Source organism: Monodelphis domestica, chromosome 4 (assembly GCF_027887165.1).
Source record: "Monodelphis domestica isolate mMonDom1 chromosome 4, mMonDom1.pri, whole genome shotgun sequence".
Lineage (NCBI taxonomy): Eukaryota > Metazoa > Chordata > Mammalia > Didelphimorphia > Didelphidae > Monodelphis > Monodelphis domestica.
In genome coordinates this window covers 109,705,016-109,729,466 of record NC_077230.1, presented here as the reverse complement: position 1 = coordinate 109,729,466, position 24,451 = coordinate 109,705,016, and the positions used below count along the sequence as shown (strand labels likewise).

Genomic DNA, 24,451 nt, shown 5'->3' with positions numbered 1-24,451 from the left:
GGCTCCAATTATTTTGTCTGACTGGCAAGGCTGTTCCAATCCTCTCTTACCCACTTCTTCTGGGAAACTATTTCCTGGCATCTCTAAAAGGTCACTCTAGTAGGAAAAGAGAGGCGATTATAGCCCCAGTTAAGACTTATAGAACTTAGGGAATATTCTCTACCTTAAGTTTACTTAGATGGGAAAGGAGTACTTCCTACTTAGAATGAGAAGGACTGTCCACAGAATAAGGTCTAGGAGAGGCGGCAACAAATCTAAGGGCTGATAAAACCAGATTAAAATGAAACTGGGAAATAATTAACAAAAATTTTTTTTAAAGTACAATAGAACATAGATAATGTTAATATGTGGTTTTCTAAGTCACTAAACACTGCGGGGGGGGGGGGGGCATCCTTCAGAAAATCCTAGTGGTCCCCATTTCTATTAGAGTGTGACACCACTGGGCTAGAACATGAAGGTTGCAGGTGAGATCAGTGTTGAAATGTATCCTTTTACATTTCTCTGTGAAATCTTCAGATCGAAGGGACGCTGTCAAAGTAGATAGGTCAAATGGTGACCCATTTTTCTTCTTGAATTAATCATGAGGGTTTTGAGTGGGGTTGGGACACACACACACACACACACACACACGCACACACGCACACACCTCTTTTCAAAACCTCTCAAGCGTGGAATAAAAAAGGCTTAGACAAAAGATGTATTCGGAGGTTTATTTTAAGAAGAGAAACCTTGGCTTTTCTCACCTCTTCACCAAAAGCTTATCTTTTTCCTGTATGCTAGGGTTTTTCCCCCCCTCCATTTCTATACCACCTTTCCTGAGATGACTTCCCCCTATTCCCCCTCCCCCAGTAAAAAGCTCATATAACGTGGGGTCAGCACTATGGCAATTGGCCCAGTTTCTTCAACATATCCATATCATATTCTAAGAATGGTCCATTTAAACCACTTTCCATTCAGCCTCCTTAGAAACAGAAGATTTGGGGTTCTTCTGTTCCCATGAGGCACCTACAAAGCACTCGGCAATTCAATAGAACAACAACAAAAAACTAGCTTTCCCTTGAGGCTATTCCAAGAATAGGGAAAACTTTAACTCACATCCCTAGTAACAGCCTTCTGCCTTCTTGTTTACCTTCTATTTTCACTCCCCAAAAATGGGGTCACCTTCTAAAATTAGCAGTGGTTTAATTCAACTCAGAGAATCACAGATCTCAGAGCTGGGAGAAATCGCCAGCCCTTTGCATTTAGGAAGAAGGCAAGTTATTATCCTCATTTTATCACTGAGGCAACTAAGGCCCAGAGTGACTTGTCCAAGTTCATCTGGCTCTCAGATGTGAGTATTGTAAGCCAACTTCTCCACCTCTATAAGCATCCTTTTGATTCTGTAGTTCTTTAATTCAACAAGTGCTGGAAATACTGAGATAAATGCCTTTGAGGGATACAAGGCAAGGAAAAATCTTCGCTCAGTGAGCTCGAGCAGGTAAAATAAAATTTTTTCTATTTCTATATACACACACAAATACACACCTGTAACAAATAAGTAACAAGACAATTTTCTCTCTTCCTTTCCTTTCTTATCCGACCTATATTTCAATACCAAAAGGAGTTTCTGGTAAACTTTTTTTAGAGTTGCATATCAGAGCTATTTGTGCAATTGAGTCCTGTCTGGAGCCTTGCTAAATTAGACTTCTTCAAGGTCATGTAGGCAGCACATGACAGACAGGATTTGTACCTAGATATTCCTGACGATGAGTGAAGTTCTTTATCCACTATGCCACATTTTCTTTCTCTGCCTGTATGTGTAAGGGCCAAAAAGAAGTGATGGGGGGGGGGGTGAAATTGATGTGAGCTGGAGGCAACTGGCTAGTTGAGTTAGCTCTTGAAGAGGGAGAAAGTAGACAAGAGGCATGAACAAAGGCGAAGAGATGGGAATGAATATGGCTTGGAACTTTCCTTCTACACAAACAATCAGGGCCACAAACAAGCCCTAAGATGTCCCACTGGCCCCAAAGACCTCTTTTTCCCTTTCATTACCATTTCCCTCCCAATATCTGGCAGGGATAGATTAGGGGCTGACTGCTTTTTGTACTCTAACACAGAGGGCCCAGCAGATAGCCCCACTCCTGTGCCCCATGGTCAAGGGAATGGGACAAACGTCAATAAAAGCATCTTAAGATAGTGGGGCCCTTCAGGGTCTTTCCTCCTCCTCCTCCTCTCTCCCCTCCCACGCCAGTTTCCCTTCCTAAAGCTCCTTTGTTCAATCTGCCCTCCCTGTCTACTACTCACCAAACCAGTCCCGACTGCCTAGCTTTTCTTTTCACGCTTTAGGCTTCCATTATGCACCTGTCTCCAGTGACAACAGTGATTAGCTTCATATAAAGTGGAATTTGTGGCTGAAAGGGTCCAGGAGGGATCTGATTGGCTTAGGACAAAAACCCTGAGGGGGGAAGGTGGCAGACAGACCATTGTGTCAAGGGCCTATGAATGGCAGGAAAGAACACTGGGGGGGTCAAGGGGGAGGGAGGGGACACTCAGCATGATCCTCACTCAACTTCAGTGGTCATCGATCCTGAAACATTTACTGCTCACCCTTCTTAGAATTTTTGTTGCCTCCCAAGATCTACAGCCAGCCAGTGAATCTGGGGGACAAGTGACAGCAGCAATTGCTACCTTCTGGGGGTCCTGGTGATCACTCAGTTGGGAAATAAGAAAGAAATAAACTACCAGGTCCCAGAGCTGTCCAAGGCCCTTCAACATTGCTGAAAATATTGAGACATAAGAAACAAATTATTCTCTCAATCCCATATTTATTCCTGTATCTCCTTCCTCCCTTCTGTCAAGAAGCTAGAAAAGTTTATGTAAAATGAATGGTCCTTCAAAAATGGGCAAACCAGATGACATTCATGGTATATGTAGGGGTCGAAAAAAAGAACCTCAAGGTATGTCAATTTCTGGAAAAAAAGAGTTTCCAAGATACAGATTGACAATTCACAAACTAGCATCTAGTTTACAATTATGTTGGGATAATCTTTTTTTGGCCCAAGCAAAAAATTTCTACTGCAGGTGTCAGTGTGGTAACAGCTCAGATCCTTGTTGTGAAAGTCAAGATGTGTAAAACTCAAACATACAGATGGAAATGCAAACATATTTTCATACATGGTGACAATGGTTAGCCTTGATTGACAATAGAGGCATGTGAATAATTCTTTACTCAATGAATTTGCTAATTGTTCTTCTACCTTCTAGATAGTAGTTGGTGAATCATGAAATGTTGTTAGGGTCAGACTGGAAATCACCAGAGAGTCAAAATGGAATTAGCACAGGAAGTGGAAAGTAATTTTTATACCATCTCAGAAGTCAATACCAAGAGCAAAAGAAATACCATAGTGTTAAGAAAATAATGTCAGTTTAGGAAAGATACCTTTAACCTTAGCTCTTTGGGCACTAAGTTGCCACTCACTTTTACCATCATTACTAAGAAATAAGTAGAATTTACAAATGCTATACAAATGTATACAAAATACAAAGACCCAAATTATAAGTTAACCTGATCTTTGAACATAAATGATTCAAAAGACCATGTGTTCCTTTTGCTGGGAGTAATTATATTCCCTCAATAATCCTCCCTGCTACTACCCTCCCCCAAATCCATGCCCTTCTGAGGAGTAGGATGTTGAAAGGATGGAAAATAAGTCTGGATACTTAGGATAATACCAGAATTTTGATATGTTTAGAACTTTCCAGTCTTCAAAATCCTTGTAGGAAGAGAGGGCAAATATTTCCACTTTTTTACAGAGGAGGAAATGAAGACTTAGAGAAGTTAATTGACTTGCTAAGGTCACAAGTCAGTGACACAACTGGGACTAGAATTCACATGGTTCCTACTCAATGTTCTTTCCTTCTGTGGGATCATCCTGCCACACTGCCAGGATTTTCCTAGAATATATATTATCAGCTTTCTTTAGTAAGGTCTAAATTAAGTTCCTCTATTTAAACTAGATTTGGACTCAGAAGCCATGAGTTTGTATCTTGGTGATGCCATTTGTTACCTGTGTATCCATGAATGAGGCAAAAAGAAATCTCTAGGATTTATTTTCCTTATCTGTAAAATGATCTACCTCTAAGGTCCATCCCAACGTCAAAATCCTATGAAAAGAAAGAAGCAGATCTTTTAAAAAGACATGAAATGAAGTATGGGGCCACAATCCTAGGGAGGATTCCACGTTTCTCACTCAGCACTGCATCTGGACTCTCCTGGTGATGAGTTTGCATAGGAGAGGTCAGTTCCAACAACTCGGCCCATTCTGAAGTCGGCTTTTCCTGCTGCAGCAGCAGTGATAAGGCCTTACTGCAATTTGACCAGCCAAAGAAAATTACCAGCTTGCATTCCAGCCCAGAACACAGAGGCATTTGCAGAAGCCACAGTGAAATCAGACCACCTTTCTTTCCACTTATCAGAGCACTTACCACTCCCATTTGAAGCCAACACGATAAAAAAAAAAAATATTGAGGGAAGAACCACAGGCGTGTGTATGTGGGAGCAGATAATCACTACAAAGTGCAAGAAAATATAAGAGCTGAGGCTGATAACGAGTCTGGCTCCTGCTAAACTTGTGTTTTCCATTCTTCCTTGCCCTCCAGTGCCTCTGACTGCTAAGCTAAATGTGTTTGTTTTTAGCTCATTTTAAATACCATCCTGAGCTTTTTCCCTCTTTGGCTCCATCTTCCTCATACCATCGTCCTATCTTCCCTCCCAGATTTCATGAATTTCTTTCAGACGTTTCTTGGCTGCTAAACAGTTTCCCTTCAAGATCCCTGGAAGCTTCAGCTTTTTATTTCTCTGCTTATCAGTCATCTTTCCTTGAACTGGCCTGCTGGGGAGCTGTTCATTTGCTCTCCCTTTCGACTCCAAGCTCTGGGCACCAAGTTGCAGTTATCTCCTTCATGTCAACATCTTGGGGTTGAAGCAGATTTATCAGTGGGTTTAAGGGGAACTGCCAGTTTCTGAAGTACTCTCTTTCTTCTGGAAAACTAAACCTGGAGCAAATTTGTCTTTTTTTCCCCCTACCAAAAAACAATGCAGTCAGATAGCTGGGCTAATGTCTGCAAGCAACACAAGCAATTCATCAGCTCTGATTTACTGTTCTTTGAAAGGCTGGGTATTAGCCACAATCAAAAAAATGTTTTCCACCTGCACATCATAGAGCCCCAAGGCAGCCACTAAGAGTAGTATCTCAGGTTGGCTGAATTATGATTATTAAGGAAAAGGCCACTCTTACAGCACTGCTGTCAACCTTTGTTTCTTTATTGCAGGTAATTCCAGAGTCAGTAGCGGATCTCGTATGTCCAGGGATGTCGCCAGGAATCAGGGAGACGTGAGTTCCCAGACTTGGGTAAATGAAGATTATTGGCTCAATAAAACAGGGATGCCTACACAATAAATATCCTGTCTGTCATTTTGAAGCGCATGGAAAACCTCACCAAGAAGAGCTTCTTCTGTAGGCCTATTACCATGCTTGAGACCTATTGAGAGCCTCAATAGTAATAAATTATTTCAAGCAAGGATCACTGCAAAAAAAAAAAAAGCTAACATCTGTGGTTCCTGAGCACTGAGATGCAGGCACCTGCCTGCTACCCTTCTGGGTCAGAGGTATGATACTGACCAGGAAAGGCTGTTACAGGAGCAACACTCCCAGGACAATGCCCCTTCCTGAATGAGCTGTGAAAAGGTTCACAGTTAAGGCTCCAACACTAATAAAGTGAATCTCAATTTACATCTCTCAAAGATCCCTAATACAATGAAGCTGACCAGCAAACCACTAAGTCCAAATTCTACAACAGGCTCCTTTAAATAAGGTAAGAAAAATGAGAAAATCCCTTCACTCTGTTTCCAAGTGCTTTCTGTTCTGAAATGGCAAATTATCTCTTTAGGTAGGATCATAAGCCCATGGGATCATAAAGAGCCAGAAGGGACTATCAAGCCCAACCCTTCCATTTGACAGAAAAGGAAAACGAGGAACAGAATGGTTAAATGAATTTGCCCTGGGTCATGGCTATTAAATATCAGGCAGGATTTGAACTGAGGTCTTCCTGATTCCTAGTCCTAAATTTACTCTATCTACTAAGTCACCTAGTCTGAAGGGGCTCTGCTAAGTCTGTTGTTAGGAAATGAAAACTATGTTTGATTTCACCTCAGGGAGTCAGACTCAGCAAACATACTTAACATAAGCCTTGGTCAAGGCAAGAAGCTCTTCTTAAAGGAATAGCTTAATTTGACCAAAATTTATGAGGTTGGAGGGAGAAACAGAATATAGATTGATAAGCTTTGGCTTCTGTTCTCCCTCTATCCCTCCAAAATTGTCGTTAATAATAATTGCTAACATTTATCTTTATTTTTTACATTTTACATTTATTCTTATCAGGTGCCAGGTATTAGACTAAGCCCTGTTTACAATTATTATCTCATTTGAGCCTCACAGCAACCCTGGAAGATAGATGCCATTATTACCCCCATTTTACAGATGAGGAAACTGAGATAAAAAAGAAAAAGAGGTGAAGTGATTTCCATACTCTCCCCCAGCTGGGAAGTGTCTGAGCCTGGAATTGAACTCGGATCTTCCTGACCCCAAGCCCAGGCCTCTCCACGTTGCTGCCATGAGGCTTAACAGTCTAGGAGATGGATGTCTCAGTCACAAAATAATTCTAGATGAACAATAATCACCACAAAAAAAATGATGAAATTGCGGAACAAGGTTAAGGGCACGAGAGCAAGATGCTCCGAGGTGGGAAGGGGACAAAGTCACCGAGTGCTTTGCAAAGGTCAGTGCGGCACACAGTTCTCTGACAGAGGAGAGAATCGGCCAAAAGGAGCCTTTAGCCCCAAGGCACGCAGGGACAGTGGGCCAGGTTAGTCCCATCCCTTCAGCACCACTGACGATGCTGGAGGGGAGCTAACACTCCAGGCAGAATAATTACCAAGAAGAAAAATCCTCTTCATCTACCCTCACACGTCCAGCCAATGAGAGGGGATCACACTCGGATTGGGGATGGAAAGTGTTTTGTCAGGTGTTGTCACCGCTGCTGCAGCAATTACTCCCATTACCACCTGATTCCCCTTCAAAGTCTTTGAGCTGAGTCACCGAGCCTCTCCTGCTTCCTCGTCTGTCTCTCCTTTCAAGTGGTTAGCTTACTCGCTCTCTCCACTCCACCGTTCCTAGTGCATAGGGACAGTGACATGCATATGGTAAATATTAATTACATAAGGGCAGGTTACTATTAGGAGGCTAACAGGGTAGTCTGTCTCCCGTTTGTCTATCCAAGTCTGATCCATCATTCAAAGTTTGGCTCCCATTCTACTGCCTGTGGGAAGTTTTCTGTAACTGACTGCTTCTGTCCATACTGACTTCTCACTTCTATGAATAGCACTTCCAGCTATTCTAGCATTTCACCAAGTAATGTAACACCAATTATATATTTTTCTCAGAATATTTTTAGAACCATAATTGAAGAAAATGCTAAATTTAAGCTAAAAGTTAATGGAAAAAGGCAATCTATTTTATTCTAAGGTAACAGCCATAACCTGCCCCCCCCCAATCTATCCAAAGACCCCAGAGGTTAAGAACCCTTGTCCTATGGTGTTTGCTTTAGAAATAGGCACTCAGTGAAAAAAAATGCTTAGTTACTTCAAAAGATGCTTTCCAGTTTGATGGCTTACAACAAATTTTGATGGGGAAGTAGTGAGAAGAGTAAAAATGTACATTGTTCTGTCCAGGATTAGATAGACCTAAATGAGACCCTCTAGTGACTATGGCTAGGAAGTTGTGGGAAGGGTCTCCAAAAATAAGCTCCAACTTTCTTTCAGTTTTGTGGATGGTCATCTGGCTCAAAAGAAAAAGGATGAAACAAAGAAAAAGGCTTTCTCATTGTATGAAAAAAACGTTCTCAATTCCAAACCTTAAAGCAATGTAGAAATGTGAATGACTATTATTCCCAAGAGGACAGAGAGGAAGATACACACTAAGGAAAGGGATTATCTTTTCCTGGAACTTGATCCCTGTGTCAAGGGGGCATAATTCATATGCCATGAATTAGTTTCCAGGGAAAGACCAAACCTTGCCAATTGCCCTTCAAAAAATGGTATCTGAAACATGAAGGAGGGAGCAGAGGAGGGATGATGCACAGCAGCTTCCTCCCACTCCCACTCCTTTCTCCTATCACTGCCTAATCCTGAGTGACTGGCTTTAAGAAAGCTTCCTTTTAAGTGTCTTTCATTTTGGGGATGCCCCTTCAGGGTAATTCTTACTTTATCATTCTCAAAATAATGGATTTTAGTTAAAATCAGCAGACTGAGCTTAGATGTTCAACAATGTCACCATCCTCTTTCTTGGAACAATTATGTCAGCCAACCAGAAAGTCTCCCTTTCTTGAGATCCCTTCAAAATAATAATACAAACTCACATTTACATTGTACTTAAAGGCTTACAAGGCTATTGATATGCATTATTTCATTTGATTCTTATAACAATCTTGCAAAGTAAACTGTATGTGGCATTCTTAACATCCATCTCTATTTTATAGCTGAGTAGACTGAAGTTAGAAGAAAAATGGTGACTTGCTCAAATTTGCAGAACTAGTAATATCTGAGTCAGGATTTCAACCCAGCACTTTTGTTTCCAAGACCAAGATTCCCTTCACCACACCACTAACAAAAGCAACAATAATAATGATGATCAGCAATAAGAATAGCTAGAATTTATATAGTTATTTTCAAGGTTTGCAAAACGTTTTGCAAATATTATTTCATTTAATCCTCACAACAATCCTGGGAAAGAGGAACTATTATTGTCCTCATTTTGCAAATTAAAAAAACTGAGGAATATTAATGAGTAAAATTAATGATTCGCTCAGTCATCCAGCAAGTAAATATCTGAGGTTGGATCTGAGTTCAAGGTCTTTGTGACTCTAGGTACCATACTCTTTCCACTGCACCACCTATGGGACTAACATACCATCTCACCCCTTGGTTCTTATGATTCTATACTGTTTCTTCCCTTATATCTGCACATGAGAGGATCAAAGTTGCCACTGAAACAGGAGGCTTGAATCATAAAAAAAAAAAAAGCAGAGGCACCAGCATTCATTGTCATTCAAAGCTGCAAAGGCTGGTTTAGATTTGGTTTAGGGGAGTGAAGTCAGAAAGCTATATGGGACAACGTCTCCCACGTGTCTTGGCCTCATGGGCTGAACCTGTATCACAAGGGGAATGCAATCAGGGCTAGGATCCTTCCTATTTGTCTTCTGAAGCACCCATTTGCAACATGTCTCAGGACCAAGGAGAGGGAGGCATTGGGTCTGGATAGGGTGGATGACAGGAGAGTAAAAAATAACTCCTTTGGGAAGAACTGATCGTTTTCTTGACTCATATTACCCCAGTGACCACTTAGCTCTTTGCAGAAGGAAATCTGGATGGAACAGGTGGATAGTTTACCTAGCTGCACCAGGAACAATGCCTTGCATTAATATACAGCTGCAGCTACTAGGGGCAGAGAGATTAGAGATAACCAAAGTCCCTGGGGATCCCATATCTCACTGTAACCACCTCACTTTCCAGCATTTTCTCCAAAAGCTGCTAAAGAATATGGTGATAAACAAAAAGGAATCTCACCTTAAATTCCCTTGAAGTTAATTGAGAAGCAGGTACCTGTGGGCATTTATGCATCTGATGGGAAAGCCTGAATCTCTTAAAAGAAATGGAAAAGCAATGATGGAAACTTCATACTCTATCAAAAACCAGAATCTTGGGCTAAAAGAAGAGGGAAGAAATTGAAGAATGAATGGTTCTCTTTAGATGAGCAGATGGGAAAGGCAGATGGCTGAGATCAGAGGCACCCTAGGGAGCCAAGTGAGTTCTTCCTAAGGACTGGGCTGCCTTCCCATAGGGAATTGGCTAGGGCTATTCTGAAAATGCAAGCAGCCCCTTCCTGCAGTGGAATTCTAATATTGATCCTCAGAGGATAGATATGAAGTCCAGGCCTGTCCTGGGCATGATTAGATGTATGCAATGTAAGCTCCTTGAGGGCAGGGACTGTTTTTGTCTCTATCCCCAGGAACTAGCATGTTAGCTGGCACATAGACGATGCTTAAGAAATGTGTGTTAATGAATGAATAAATAAAAAGTGGGAAAAAATGAGAAGTGATGGCCATTATGAAAGGGGTTACTGTATTAAGCAGTCTGGAATAAAAGGCCTTATACCACCATGTCAATCGAATGTCCCACTAGTTCACAATACAAACTCTCTACTTAAGCCTTGGCTCCCAGTTTTCTCTGGCCAGAATGACCTTCTTAGGATTTCTGATAAGGATTGTTATAAGATGTAAGGAGGAAAATCAGTCTCTGTCACTGGCATTTCAATCTCCCTGCCCATGCTAAAAAATGCCTGCAGACTATAACCAACCACACTGGGGCCCCCAACTTTTTGAAGATCCTTGAAATAGAGGAATAAAGAATTTTAGGGTAAGGCCCTGAAACTGACTCAATTAACTGACTGTGTGACTTCAGACCCCTCCCCTCTATGTGATTTAGTTTTACTATCTATAAAATGAGATGGTTAGACTAGATTTCTAAGAACCTTTCTGGATATAAGTCTAGGATTTTAACAATTATTTACTTTACACATTGTTTCCCAACAGAATGAAAGCTCCTTGGAGGTAAATACTGTTTAATTTTTGTCCTTGTATGTAGGTGCTAAATAAATTTTTATTGAATGATTGACTGATATAAGCATACAAACTGAAGTGTCAAGTCCTTTTGGAAGCAGGCAGGGTACAAATCTTAAATAAAAATAAAATTTTAAACTAATATAAACCCAACTCCAAAATTGCTCCTCATGGCCACTTCCCATAGGGGAGGTGAAGACCAAGTTGGGTATGCAAGCAGCCTTTTATGATAATGTGTCTGTCATTAAGTAGCTAGACAGACAAATATGGCAGGATTATGCCTAGCCCTGAAACCACAGCATCTTCCTTGGACAAGGAAAAGAAAGCATTTCACCATGCTATGTGCCCAGCTAATTAAGGGAAACTCTTTTTAGTCTCATCACAACTTTATAATATGTGAAATGTTGTTGGCACTAGTTAATTGCAAAGCAAGCACCTCATTTTCTGGCAGAAGAAGGTAGGGGGAGGAGGGAGCATGTCTGGAGCCTCAGCATTTCTGGCAGGGCCAAAGGGAAGACAAAGCAACAGCTTAACTTTTAAAATAAGGGTAGGAGTGGGGAGGGAGGGAAAAGGTCCAATCCTACCTCTTATAGGAAAAGAAATGCAAACTTAAAATCTGGCATTTGATTTTGCTCAAGGTTTGGGAACCTGATGTCTCAGGTTTCTAGTGATGGATCATTTTTCCTCCTCAAATTTAAGCTTAATAAAGACATATTTGTGGAACTCCAAATTGTCTTACGTTGCTTACCAAGGTCATTTATTCACTTGGGATTTTTGCCACAAAAGTTAGAAGATAGAAAAGTTTCACTAAGGATACTGGAGCTCCTTGACTATAATGGTCCTTTTTTTTTTTTTGACACAACTGTTCAACACTACCTTTCCCACAGCATTCTACATTGAATATAATTTAGAGTTATTTTTTAAGGGTTACCTCTTTCAATCTATTAAAAAATGCATATATAAACTATGTGTTTTGCGCTTCTATTTATCAGTTCTTTCTCTGGAGGTGTACATTCACAAGCCATTCTTCAAACATTAATTCTGTAGCTGCATATAATGCTCTCTTGGTTCTACTCATTTCCTTTTTCATAATTTCATGTAGGTATTTCCATGTTTTAAAAAAATTAACATGCTCATCATTTCTTACTGCTATTCCTATAGTAATAGTCCATTACAATCATATGCCACAACTTGTTCCAGCCGTACCCACTTGATGGACATCCATATTTTTGCCACCACAAAGAGCGCTGCTAGAAATATTTTAGAACATATTGGTTCTTTTCCTTCCCCCACCCCACCCCAATTACTTTGGGAAATAGAACCAACCTGCTGGGTCCAAGGGACTGTACTGGTAATTTCCCAGCTAAGATGTTCTCTGATTATTGCCCATAGTGGTCACTCACTGTCCTTGTATCAAACAAAACAATTAGTTATTGAATAGATGTACGTGTGGATTATTGCTATGAGTTTAGAGGAGGTCAAGGAAGAGGATGAATTTGGGCTTGGCCTTGAAGGATGATTTAAATAAAAATCAAAATGTAAAAGAATACAAGTTAGGCTATGATTAAATAGAAAAGGAAGTGGGAGGCTATTGCAAGGAAGATGGAGGAGAAGGAAAAGCAGTGGTAAAGCACCAGGAACATTCAGAAGAGTATATTTAAATAATAAGATAAGTTTGTGAACCAGTAGGAGATATAGCAGGCTTGGTCGGCTGAAGCTAAAGGAGGCTACTATGGTAGGGGTTCGGTTAAGTGCAGACAATTATTTGAACTTCATCCTTGAGGCCATGGAGAGTCACACTAAAGTTTTTTGATTAGTGTAGTGACCTCATCAAAATGAGTTTGAAGAAAGTTAATTTGGACCAGGTGATGGGCACACATCTGTAATTCTTGCTACTGGAGAGGCTGAGGCTGGTGCAGTTCTGACCTGCAGCAGGGCTATCCCAATCAGGGGTCTGTACTGAGGTGAGCATCAATGAGGTGAATTGGGGAAGGTGGGGACCATCAGGCTGCCTAAGAAGGGGCAGAGTGGGCCAGCTTGGAAACAGAGCAGAGCAAAAGCTCCCTTGCCAATCAGTAGTAGAACTGGACTTGAGAGATTGCTTTAGCTACAGGAGGGGGAGGGAGGAAAGAAGGAAGGAAAGAGAGAAAAAATTAATCTTTCAGTGGTATATAGGATGTATCAAAGGTTTTAAAAGTATCTCTTTCTTCTCACTTGCAGAGAGGAGAGATGGCTCTACATCTGACCCTACAGGATTCCAACAGTCTCTATTAATTATTTCTAGGAGTAGGATGAGAACTTTGCTCCTCTGTTCTGATCAGGTACAAAGGTACCATCATCCCCATTCCCAAGTTTAGCTTCAGTATTGTTTTATTTCCTATTATTGCACACAAACTTATCATACTAGTTAAACTAGGCAAACTTGATGCTCTTCTCAATGTGCCTGGTTCTGGGGACAAGTGACAACTGTCTCCATTCTTTTTTCCTTAGAGTATCTTACTCCCTTGTATGGCAAGAGAGAATAAATGGGCAAACCATTGTCCTACTTTCCTCCTCCTCAGAGTGCTAAGTTCCAACCTTCATTGCAGGCACATCAAAGTGATGGAGACCTATGGAAAAACCTTCCTCTGAGCAGGGCAGAGAACACCATTACTGATCCGATTCCTAGCTATTCTCTCAGTTAGAGACTCAGATGTCTAGAGGGGAGGCTGTTTTTCCACCCCATATAGTAGCATTCTTTATGGATAACTCTTTCAGCAGTATCTGCCCAAATCAAGAGCTGTCTCTCAGCACCTTATTTTTCTGTCTCCTCCCTTCTCCACTCCAGTTGGGTATTCCCACTTACCTGTACCTGCAGGTTCCACGATAACCAAACTTAATGATTGGCTCTTGACCCAAATCAGAAGTATATAAAAGGTCTTAGGAGGTGGCAAAAAGTCAGCTTACTACTGGGGTCTTGTATCTGTTGCCTGGACATTCTAGTTGGCTTCCTAATGCCTAGGTGCCATTTTCTTTTCCTGAGCTCCTTATCTCTGTTGCCTAACCTGTTTTTCTGATTATCTGTAAAGTAATGCCTAGACTTATAGTCTAGCCTCAGCTCTCCTGATGTTTGCCATATCTATACCCCACTTCAACCCACACCCTCGCATGGTATACTCTATCACTAGACCCTGCCCTGATTATGTCATCCAACCTGGAGTTCTCACAGAGACCTTGAGAGTCACTTATGAATTATATCATATAACTGGGCATTCAGAAATATTTAATTTAGCCTATGGTCATGCACTGCCTTGCCCTGTTCTATCTACTTCTTGTGTCCCTAGACAGACTGAAATCTCCTTGAGGGCAAAGACTATTTTTTTCCCCCTATCTTTTGTATCCCTCCAAAGTCCCTTGCACGGTGCCAGGCACATTTATCTCAGGAAAGGTTTGTTGAAATGAAAAAAGAAATAAATCCAAACTTAGGATGTGCTGAAATCTGCTATTTGTTCATGCCACAGTCCACCCTCCACACCTGATTATCTGATCGATGGGGATGCCACAGTGGAAAATCTATTACCAAGTGGTGGTGTAAAGTCACAGGTCTATTAGTGACTGAGTGATTAGTCTGCCTGCAAAGGGCCAGACTTTCTCAAATCTCTCTCAATAAACTGCAAAACGTCAATACTACAGAGAATGAAAATTCAATTTAGGGTAAAGGGAAAAATGACTAATTATTCTTTCACGGTCCCATTGATCTCTCCAGCTCCATCTGACACAGTGGACTGTACAGCATGGTGAGAACAAGAGAAAGACATTTGGCAGATCTGGGGCCCAGGAGATGAAAGGGCAATCTTTAAACATCCTGGATTACTGCAAGGAAAGGCTCAATACTTACTGCAAATCAAATGGCTTCTGCATTCCACACTGGCTATTGGTCATTCCTTCTGATAATTCTTTAAAAATTTAGGTTCTTGGTAATTTGAAAAAAAAATGAATCCTGTCGCTCATCTTTCAAGGCTTATCTCCTTCAGGAAGTCTTCCTTGTTGGACCCATTCCTCTCTAACATTGTACCATAGTATTTAGCATGCATATATATATTCACACATCTATATATACATATATAAACATGTACAAGCACATATGCATACATATAGATTAAACCTGTGATTTCACTGGGAACTTCCAGATGAGGAAACTCCCATCAATGCATGTCAGTAACTTCTCTGCAATTTATAAATTGAGAGTTGTCTAAAGAGCTTGAAAGAGAAAAGAGAGAGACCAACAGAGAGAAGCAGAGAGAAAGAGAAGAGAGAGAGCATTTATGAAGTGCTCACTATGTGTCAGGAACTGTGCTAAGTGATGAGGATACAAAATATAAATAAACATGACAGTCCCTGCCCTGAGGGAGCTTAAATTCTAATGGGAAAGACAACAAATAAAAAGGGCCTGGATGGAGTCAGAAGTGGGGTTGGGGAAGGGCCAGAGAACAGAGATATGACAGATATGACAGGATAAGTGGAGATGACTGCTGTGGAAGTGAGGGAAGGGCTTATATACATGCAAACACAAGGCTGCACAATATACACACGTGAAGCAATGAAACAAGAAAAATCACTGAAGCTAGATAGGTTGTTGATTCCAATTTAGCTTAACAGCATCAACTCTATTAGAGCAGTGCCACCCTAGGGAGAGGGACTATATGTAAGAGTTCACTGGTATAGGGAACTCAAGCTGAGCAAACTCCTCAAGCAACATAGGTTGGCATCTTCTCTTTAAGGGTTGCCTAGGGCACAAAGAGGTTAAATGACTTGTCCAGGACTAAAATATAAAATCAGGGGATTAAACAGTATAGAAGGTACTTAACAAATGGTTGTTGATCGCTTGACTAATTGATTAGATTCCTTTCCCACTCCCCCCCTTACCCAGTATCTCAGAGGCTGAACAGAGGCATCATTTTCAAATGAGAAAACTGAGAACCTGAGAGGCCACTTGCCTCAAGTCCCAGAGTAGCAGAGAAAGGACTGGGCCCACCTGGGAGCTTCCCATTACATTTCTCTTACCACTTTTACCATATTGTTATTCACTCAGTGTTTCTCTCAATTCAGAAGTGGATCCTTTGGGATTAGCTTTAGTCAGACAGAAACCATTTGAACCAAAGCTCTTCTTAAACCACTCTCTATCATGATTCCTGCACCCCAAACAGATTTTTTCCCTTCCTGACCCTTTTTTTGTGTATACTGCTTATTCTGACATTTGATCACATTCAATCCAGTGCCTGATTATATATAATTTTGTCTGGTTTTCTAATTGCATCACATAAAACATCTGGTCTCCAAAAAAATGACTCTAAGCTCCTTTAGGACAAGGGGTTACACATGTCATTTCTCTTTTAAACCTGTAGCCTCTGATACAATATACAGTAGGAACCTGGAAATGTCTTAACTTGAATTAAACTGATCCAACCTGGGCTGGTTTTGCCTTTATGCCACCAGGAGGAGACTTTCTGATCCTTCCCCTGGGCCCTTGGTTTATATCAGGTTCTTTTCTCTTTTTAATACCAGGTTTGCAGTTGTCCTCAATCCATTTATGTGTTCTGTGTCCTGCAACTATGTTAAATGGTAAGCTTCCTGGAGTTAATGGGGAAGGCTTCTTTTAATTCCTTTGTATTCCCCCACAGGTCAGACCTCAATGGGTACTCAACCAATGTCAGTTTAATTAATTGAGCTAGTAAAGCTAGGAGTGAATTACTCCAAATCCACATCGTGGTCCCCTTGCTCCACAGCCCTAAATCAGGCAGTTTCTCTTTTTAAGAAGGAAGCTGAGGTATAAAAAGGCTCTGGCAGAAAACATCTTTTATTTTGGGCAGTCAGGTTTCTTCTGCACCTTGGTTTTCTCACCTGCAAAATGATGTGTGAGATAGTTTCAGGGGAACCATGAAGACTCCTTCTAAAAGGACTCCTCCCTCCTTGACATGAAATATTCCTTTGATGGGGCAAAGCCTTGCATTCTGGCATAATGTCTTAAATTTGCACTAAGGTACAAATGACTGGTATTAGATGCCTTTCCGACTGAAACAGGTTAGGAGAGATGGAGAAAGACCACTAGGGTCCTAGGTATATAAAGAGTGGAAGGGTGTGTTAAAGGGAACATGAGGATCACAGGGCCAAAGGAACCAATGGAATCTTTGTCGCTTTTACCTTTGCTACTCTAAGAGTTCATTTTTGACACAATTTGGATCCTTCCCATACAACAGGGCCCCAGACCTTCCCTCTAATTACTACCTCCCAACAAAGGATCTATTCCCAAAGACTTTTAAGGCAAGAGGAACCAGTATAAAGGTCTGACTTATTTGGGAGTTTGTTTCACCCTTTGTCATTAAAATCATTACAACTCTTATCTCATTCTGAACAACTTGGGTTATTTCCTACCTCCATCTCCCAGGGGAATGGACATAATGATGATGAGATCTCCATAGCCCAAGGTCTTACCCACAGGCCGTCCAGTCTTTTACCAGGGGCTTGGTTATGCAGGTTGTGAGAGGATCTAGGAATCTCTTCCTCCACCATCTCCAATCTATTTTCCAGCAACACCGCCAGGATTAAGGGAAGGGTGGAAGGAAGGTGAAAAATTGAATCCACCTAACTTGCTAAATGTTAGCAGAGCTTCTAAGAGACAGCTGAAACCAGTGACTCAAATGAGTTCAGATAGGTGTTTTTACTGAAGACTGAATTTATCTGTGTTCATCACAGTTCTTCCCAGTCCCCATCAGGCATCTGCAAATCCTTGGAATGTGATTCAGCAGCAGCTCTGGGGCCTGACAGGAGAGAAAACTTATATACAAAAGGGGGAAGTCACTTTGCCAAGGTCACTTACATCCTCTGATTCAGTTCAATGGGAAAGGAAGGGAACAGGCATTTATTAAGCATCTACTATATGCCAGACACTGTGCTAAGCTCAAATATTGCATTTGATCCACACAACAACCTTGTGAGGTAGGTGCTATTATTAGCGATGGCCACACAGGTCAGCCAACTCTACTGCCTTTTATCTTCTCTCCAATTCCCTCTCATCTCTCTTTATTTACGTTCCCCCACCTCATCTCTCCTCCTTTCTACCTTTTGTCTCCTGCCTTTTCTTGCTTTCCTTTTTATCTCCCATCTTCTCTCTCCCTCTCTTCCACTTGTGTTTCCAATATCTCTAGTCTCTCTCCCTGTTTTTTTTCCTTTTCATATCATCCCCCCCAATTTCTTTTTTCTCCTTCTAGTTCCTCTTATGTCTGAACCAATGTATCTTACCCCTTATATCCTTTTCAAATGTGTACATATAGCCCTTCTCTAATAATGTCTTGTAACACAATTACCAATCCACAAATGTGCCTTGGAATGAGAAAGGTCGGAAAGTGCTGTCATACGGTGAGGATGAACAATGCCCTCTTCATTTTTCTCTTAAAGTGTTTCTAGGTAACCAAAAGAATTCTATCCTTCTGTTTTCTTTCCCTGTCTCATAAAATAATTTATCCCTTTCACATTAGCACAATCTAGAATTAACCTGTAAACACACGACAAAGGGAAGAGAAGAAAAAATTCACTCATCCTTAAGCACGTTAGTTCCACAGACCACATGCAATGAAGGGGGGAAATATATTTATAGAACTTGCTATCATAGTTTTAGAATGGAAGTAGAAATGGTTACTTCATAGCCTTTTCCATGATGTTCCCTCTGATCACTGCAGTCCAGAGCCTTGGCATCTCTCCCATCTCAAATACCATTTTTAATTTATTGTCCACTGCTTCTCATATTTGTTGCCTTGTGCCATAGCACTTTATTACATATAAAGACCATAGGTGGTCCTAAAAGTCCGAGTGCAGTTTTATTCTGTTAAAGCATAACATTTTTGGCGTGGAGATAAGCCTGAGTTCACTATGCCAATTCAGGACAAGTGATTTAAATCTTAATGTATGATGTAATATTGTTATATATGTTATATGACTGGCCTTTTCTCTGTTTCTTGTGTATGACTCTTGTCTTCTTCAATAGACTATAAGCTCCTTAAGCGGAGGGACTGCTTGAATATTACCCTGACTTAGACATATAAAACTCACTCACTATAGACTTGCTTTTTTCATCTTTTGTGGGAGGAGGGGATAGTAGAAAGAGGAAGAGTTTGAGAATTCTTCCCCACTCTGAAATCTTCAGCTATTGGAGTTGGGTAGATTCATGTGGATAAAGCTTTTTTTCCTTGATAACCTTCTTATTCCATTTTAGGTAATTCAGGATCTGACTTGGTCTCCCTTCTAAAAATAAAAGGCTTTTCAAAGCAATGCAAGATAATGGGCATTGCACCTCACTCAATCTAAGGATAATGGTAGCCCCATTTTAGCTGCCACCCTTCCTCTCCCCATTCCCTGGCTCCCAGGGATCTGCTTGGAGACCTTTGAGTCTTGATTCTTGGGCAACTTCAGAGGTTCACCTAGTTTGACCCCTTTCATTTTTAAAGAAGAGGAAACTGAGACCCAGAGAAGGATAGTTATTCGCCCAAGGTCACAGAACAAATTATTAGCTGAGATAGGGCTTATATGTAGGTCTCCTGATTCTTAGCCCAATAGTAAGAGAGAAGTTTCTCTCTCACTCAGGTAATCTTGACCACCAGAAAAAAAAGTCACTGATAAAATAGAGAAATCTTTCTTTTTCAGAAGGAATAACACAACCAGATAAGCAAAGAGATTCCTAGAAATGGACCCCTTTTCTAGTAGGAATGGGGTCCAAGATGCATTACGTAGGCTTGGTCACTTCCTGAAGGTAGCTTCAGTACATGTTCTTGTCCTGTCAGTGGTCCTAGCACAGAAAGTGTGAGCTGGTTCCACTGGAACATTTACTCATGTGACCCACAAAAGAGACTGAAGCTTTATGGGGGTTGTGTGGAAGGTCCATTCTTTTTTAGTTTTGACCCATTTTAAATTCCTACCTTGAAGGTAAAGCTAAACTGTTACACAAACAACAATATTTTCATACAACATATCATGGGATGATAATAATAGGTTGTGTGTATGTATATATATATAGATATAGATAGATATAGATAGATAGATAGATAATTTTATTATTTTTTCTAACAACAACCCTATGATGGAGGTTGGTCAAGAACAATTATTATCCTCAATTATAGATGAAGAAACTAAGGCTCAGAGGTTAGGTGAATGACTTATAGTCAAAAAATTATCAAGGGGTAGCCCTAGGATCTGAACTTGAGGTCTTGATGTCAGCCAATAAACATTTATTAAGCACCTACTATGTGCTAAGAACTAGGGATACTTTTATTATGAAAATTAATTTTAAAAATCTTTACCTTCTGTCTTAGTATCAGTTTTTTTTAAAAACCCATATCTTTTGTCTTAGAATCGATACTATGTATTGGTTCTAAAGCAGAAGAACAATAAGGGCTAGGCAATAGGGGTAAAAGTGACTTGCTCAGGATCACAAAGCTAGAAACTGTTTAAGGCCATATTTGAACCTAGGTTCTCCCAACTCCGGGACTGGTGCCTCATCCACTGTATAAGCTAGCTGGCCTCATAGTACTCTTTACAAATATATATAATACCACCTCTCTAAAGTAGGGCCTTCCTCACCAAAGCTAGTAGCTCTTTTATTTATATTTATATAATTTGTATAAATCTCTACATGTACATGTTTTCCTCAGCTATACTAGAGGCCAGAAATCTCCTTTGTCTTTGGATTCCCAGCACCTAAAACAGTTGTCTGGCATATAGAAAATGCTTAATAAATTGTGGATGAATGGATTGATTGGAAATTAACATTTACCAGCCAACCAACCAAATAAACAAAAAACCCCAATAACTATCTGATTTAGAGACATACTAGCTAAAGACCCTAAAGGAAAGAAATATCTGTAATAGGCAAAAACCATTTGGCAAATTCATAAATCAGGGTCCTGTTTATATGTCTATTGTCAATTCTCATTAATTCATTGAGCACTGAATATCTACCATGTGCAAACACTATTCTAGGGCAATGGGAAACAGGACACAGGGCTTTGCCCTCCCATAGTACTAATCTCACTGGGGAACCAGAACATGAGAGGCAAGTAATGAAACATGACAACACACTGTCAACATGAGTGATACAGACAGTACACATGAATGACACAAGAGCTCAGAGAAAGAAACGGGATTAGTATGAACTGGAGTGGCTTGCGAAGGCTTCCTGGAGGAAGTAGGACTTGAGATGGACCCTTAGGGATGAACGGGTGGGATTTAGATTGGCAGAAAGAAAGGAGAAGGATTTGAACTTGGTCACCTGCTATCGTTACAGGCGTCATTTATGTGTCATATACATGTGAATTTTTAAAAGTATAGAACATTTTCCTCATTTTAGAGCCTCCCTGAGGTGACCCTGAGTTCTATCTTAAAAGGCGTGTCCAAGGAGTGCAAACTCTGTGACTGGTCCTATCAAACTGGAAAGCCTCAAGCATGAGAGTGATGATTGACTGTGCATCTGTCATGAGAGGACCAATTTAGCTCAATTATCACCAGGTTTGGCCACAGTAGGTTTCAAAGACTACCTACTAAGCCATAGTTCGATGTGCATTCTCTGTTGGGACTGCCTACACCTAGGAATCCTAAATCAACATTTCCACAAATGAATATTGGTAATGAAGGAGGAGGATCTCTCTCCTTTAACAAATGATTATATTTCATAATAAATGTGAAAAATACACAAACTCTGATTCATGAATTTACGGGTAGTTCTTATTATCCTCAATCTTTAGTCATAGTATAAAAATTTAAAAACCAAAAAATTCCCTTTTTATTCAACCTTGACTTTCTGTCAGTATCAATTCTAAGTCAGAAGAAAGGTAACAGTTGTCTAATTGAGGTTAAGGGACTTGCCTGGGGTCCCATGGCTAGGAAAGATCTAAGTCCACATTTGAACCCAGGTCCTCCCGGCTCCAAACCTGGAGCTACCTAGCTGCTCCAGTAAGTTCCCTTCTAATGGAAAGGCATACATACATACATACATACACATACTCATCACACACATTTATTATGATAGGATTTCTTTTTATTTCACCAAGTGATTGAAGACTTGAGTTGGATGAAGGAGCTTGGTAGAAAATAGTATGGGCTTCCCACACGTACCCATAAACACTGGAAACAACCAACTAAGAACTCTCCCAGCTCTCCATCCTGACCAGTTACTTTTAATCTGCAACAACAGTAATCTTAGAGCTCACTTATTTAGATTCCAAATTGAACAACCCCATCCCAAAAAGTCAGGACCTAAAGCGCTTGGGGAAAACAACCAAGACAATTGCCATCGTTTATTTAATATCTTTTAAAGACATTGCTTTTTCCTTGGGAAGGGAGCCACTATTCCCCCATGGGATGTTTTCTCATCCCTTTATCTTCTAAAAGACAGGCAATCTGGTATTCCCTCTTACCCTCCCCCCCCCCCCCCCAGCTAGATGGCACAGTAAATAAAGTGTAGGGCCTGAAAAAAAGGACTATTCAACTTCAGATTTAACCTCAGATACTTAAGCTCTGTCTTCTTTATTTTCCACAACTATAAAAGTGGGGGTTAATAACAGTACCTACTTCCCAGGGTTGTTGTGAGGATCAAATGAGATGATAATTGTTATGTGCTTAGCATGGTGCCTGGCATATGTTATATAATATTATATATTATTAATGATTTCTCCTCCACCCCAATTGTTTCCAAGCAGCATTGTTGCAATATCAGTTTGTTTTTGCCTTTTTAATTGTCTTATAAAATAAACAACCCCCCTAATCATATTAAAAAGACAAGGGAAGAGAAGCAACTCTTCACTGACTTTTTTTTTTTAACTATCTATTAGCCAAGTCCACAACCAGTTCTGTGGCCAAGTTTTGAAGAAAGTGTGTCAGGTGGGAAGACAGGGAGGAAGTCTTCCCAGACCCATCAGGATAGGTCCTACTGGTTCTCAGAGTAGTCAACGAGTTAGGTCAACTAAAGGACTACATCCTCCAAGTCCGTCAAGATCTAGTCCTTACTTTTTTCTCTGCTTTACCAAGAAGCCATAAACATAATCCTTCATCTAAGTCTGAGAGGTTCCCTTTGGGAAAGGAGTCCACATTGACCAAGGTTCATCTCCTGGAGCATGCCTGGGAACAGTGGCTACATCCAAGCCCAAAACAACTCAGTCTACTGGCTCTAAACTCATTTCTGCCACTAACTTAGGGCAACACAGCCCTTGAGAGTTTGCTGACAAGAGCATGGGGGCTGGAAATCAGGAGAGCTGGGTGCTTTTTCTGGCTCTTGAGGAGAGTCAAGTCATCAAATTTAGAGCAAGAAGGGACCTTTGTGTTCAGTCAGCTTCAACCTCTCCATTTTGAGAGTGTTCCTTTTGATTTTGTATCCTCAGAAGCCTATTACAATGCTTAATTAATGCTGGGATGAACTGGATTGGAGAGGTCCAGTGATGTAAAGTTATCTACTCACAATTAGGTCCACAGCTAGTCACTGATAAATTTGGAACTAGAAGTCTTGCCTTCTGTTTTCACATACAGAGTTTTCAGTTTATAGAGTTGCCTTGGTTAGTATCCTAAAATATTATATTTGTAAATCACCTTGAGAAAGTCATCTAATCCAAGCTTGTTTGGAGCATAAATTTAATTACTTTTTGCTAGAGAACAAAATTTCTTGAGGGAGAGGACTGATTTTTGATAGCAACTTAATAATTCTCTTACATATGCATATGTGAGTATATGCACATTCATATACAGGGTGTTAAAGCTTTAAAAACTATTACATCCATTATAGCTGTCACAGCTATTAAAGTTTCAATAGCTTAAAATTGCCCTAAGACTTAGGACAATATCATCCATCTATCTATCTATTCATCTATCCAACTCTCCCTTTAAAGCTCACAAAAACCCCAACAATTTTCCTCACAATAATCCTGCTAGGTCGGTGGTCTAGATATTATTATCCTCATTCTGTAGATGAGCGTGTTAAAGGATATGCCCAAGGTCACACAGGGTCAGAAGCAGGACTCAAGGCCAGGTATTCTGGTGTCACTGCTTACTCTCCACGCAGACACCTTTATACAACTGCCGTGTCTTGGGCAGCTTTGCCATAGTACTTAATACATTAAGTGTCTTGCACATAGTAGATATTCAACAAATTGTGAGCCTTTCTAGGCTTCATTTTCCCCATCTATAAAGAAGGAATGCTACCTGCGCTAGCTTCTAAAGTCCTGCTCCAATGCCTTATCTCACACTCCAGAGGTCTACCAGTAGAGTGCAAGTTCCCATAAGGTTCTACTTCTTCAATCATGGCCCCAGGAACAGAATGAGTCGGCTTTCTCAAGACTAGCTTCTAAGTATGGAGAGGTTTATTATCAGAGGGCTGGTCATCTGGGGATGAACTTTTTTAGATATAACAGTCCATGAAACAAAACAAAATACAAAATGGCACTGCGGCATACCTTCTTCCACTTCCATAGTGTTGGTGATAGAATGATGGAAACTCAGAACCACAGGGTTTTTATCTAGCAACATTAATTTGACTGTTGGTACTCTATCGTAAGATCATCATCCAGTGACTGAGGAGTAAACAAAACTGCTAGAAGAGAAATTCATATCCAACTCAACGTTCTTGCTATACATGAAACCAAATGAGAGAGGAAGACTGTGGATCAATGGAAGGATGGCCAATAGGTACTCCTTTAAGAGTCAAAGAAAGCAATTGGTAGGTTTT

At 40.6% G+C, this 24,451-nt stretch overlaps 1 protein-coding gene across 1 annotated transcript in view; it reads right to left on the bottom strand.

Annotated features, from left to right (window-relative positions):
- HS6ST1 (heparan sulfate 6-O-sulfotransferase 1) overlaps positions 1-24,451 on the bottom strand; it is a 309,476-nt gene that overhangs the window by 220,597 nt on the left and 64,428 nt on the right. The window lies entirely within an intron of this gene.